Here is a 2,500-nt window from a genome sequence, read left to right as displayed (position 1 = left end):
GCAGACACCCAAACGTACAACAACTCACATACTACACTGACTCCTGGACCTTTCTCTCTGGCTTTGTGCTCACGGAAGGACCCCCCCACCAAACACACACAGACACACGAAGATGGAAGTTGAGTGGAAGCTGAGGAGGCAGCACACACGCACGCACGCACGCACGCACGCACGCACGCACACACACACACACACACACACACACACACACACACACACACACACACACACACACACACACACACACACACACACACACACACACACACACACACACACACACAGCATCCATCCTGCACCATCACATCTCCAGATACCCAACCCTGCAACCCTGCAACCACAGCAACTCATACAGTACACTCTCCCCTTTACTCTCCTTTCTTCACAATCCAGCGTCTGAGCTATGTTTACCCTGCTGTCTTTCTTACTTTACTTTTTTGCCTTACCTTCTCCTACTGTATTATGTTCAACCATGCTTGTGGACGTTACTGTAGGTACATACAGTATGTATACAGTGTGTGTGTGTATTGAGAGAAATGACTGTCACTCTCTCTCTGTTCCTCTGTGATCGTGTGTGTGTGATCGTGTGTGTGTGTGTGTGTGTGTGTGTGTGCGTGCGTGCATGCATGCGTGCGTGCGTGTCTGTGTGTGCGTGTGTGTCTGATGCACGTGAGAGATATGTGTCCTTGTGAAAGTGCAGCTGCTGCCTTACCACATCTTCCAGACCATCATAATAATACTAATACAAAAGTCACACAGTACTGCTACATAATTCAATAGAGCACGGCATATGTTCTTTTTTCAAAACAGACAAAAATGTACATAATGTACAGTGTGTCCTTATAGAACACTCAACACAATTAGCACATACCAACAAACAAGAAAAACAACCAGAATAAAAACCTGCATGCACAGCATTGACAAGAAGACCCAGCTTTAGGCCTGTTGGCATGCTGATGCATCCAGGGCACAGGAGAGGGCACAGAGAAAGCTGAAAAGCTCTCCATTGGCCAAAATGACAAACAGCTTGATACAGGCACTGCGCACACACACACGTGCATGTACACACACACACACACACACACACACACACACACACACACACACACACACACACACACACACACACACACACACACACACACACACACACACACACACACACACGTTCATGTACACACGCACGCACGCACGCACCTATCCGCTCCTGGCTCCTTCCAACATGCTGCAGCCTGCAAATATTAGCTCAGCTGTTCTCGTTTGTCCTGTGTGTTTTTTTTTATTCCTTTTTTTGTTTTGTAATGTTTTTTTTTCTTTCTCTCTCAGGAATGAAGCTGCAGCCTGGCAATTTCTAAAATAATGGGCATAAAAATACATCACCGTCATGCAGGTTTCCATCTCAGTACAAAACTATACTGTATACCCCACACCCCCCTCACAAGAACACCCTACATCTTAACAGCAGCAGAGCATGAGAGCATTGGAGAGAAAAAAAAGTGTAAAAAATATGAAAACGAAAAAAAAAAACTGATCAACAACAACTTTACTGCGGGACAAGATTGTCAAGTCAAACTGCAGCAGGAACTTTTTGCTTTCTCAAAGTGGCAAAGTGTGGCTAGCTGCTGTGCATAATTCTCTTTCAAGCGAGCGCGAGAGACGGAGAGGGAGAGAGAGAGAGAGAGAGAGAGAGAGAGAGAGAGAGAGAGAGAGAGAGAGAGAGAGAGAGAGAGAGAGAGAGAGAGAGAGAGAGAGGGAGAGACAGAGAGGGGGGCGCTGGAGTGAGTGCGGAGCGAGGTCACCTCATGCCCGCTGTTTCAGGTGCTCAGGAGTTTCACATGCCTGCAGGGCCAAGCTGCAGTAGCGAGTCACAGAGAGAGGGATAGGGAGAGGAAGAGAGAGAGAGAGAAAGAAATGGAGAGAGAGAAAGGGAAAGAGAAAGAGGTAAAGGAATAAATAGTGTGTGTGAGAGGGATAGAGAGAGAACGAGAGACAGAAAGAAATGGAGAGAGAGAGAACGACAAAGAGAGAGAGAGAGAGAGAGAGAGAGAGAGAGAGAGAGAGAGAGAGAGAGAGAGAGAGAGAGAGAGAGAGAGAGAGAGAGAGAGAGAGAAAGAGAGAAAGAGAGAAAGGGTTATGGAGAAAGAGAGAGAAAAAGAGACCAAGAGAGAGTGCAAGAGAGGCAGTGAGGAATAGGAGGGCATGAAGACAGAGGGAGAAAACAGAGGAATATAGTAACAGAAGGAGATAGAGAGAGAGAGAGAGAGAGAGGGAGAGGGGGAGGGTGGAGAGAGAGGGAGAAGAAAAGAGCAATCTAGTAACAGAAGGATGTAGAGGGGGGAGAAAGTGAAATGAAAAGTTAGACTAAAGCGAAAGAAGCTAGAGAGAAAGAGAAAGAAAAAAGAACAGATAGACTCGGAGGAGGAGAAGAAGGAAGACGACAGCATAGGCATAGCCAGTGCAGGGAGCCCGCAGCTGCAGAGTAGAGTAGAGTAGAGTGGAG

General features: G+C 47.0%; 1 protein-coding gene across 3 annotated transcripts in view; it reads right to left on the bottom strand.

Moving 5' to 3' along the window:
• The window catches only part of ntng1a (netrin g1a), a 160,361-nt gene that overhangs the window by 7,780 nt on the left and 150,081 nt on the right, over positions 1 to 2,500 (bottom strand). The window lies entirely within an intron of this gene.

This window comes from Engraulis encrasicolus, chromosome 9 (assembly GCF_034702125.1).
Source record: "Engraulis encrasicolus isolate BLACKSEA-1 chromosome 9, IST_EnEncr_1.0, whole genome shotgun sequence".
Classification (NCBI taxonomy): Eukaryota; Metazoa; Chordata; class Actinopteri; order Clupeiformes; family Engraulidae; genus Engraulis; species Engraulis encrasicolus.
The sequence above is the reverse complement of the archived record's forward strand: the minus strand, read 5'-3'. Positions and strand labels throughout refer to the sequence as shown.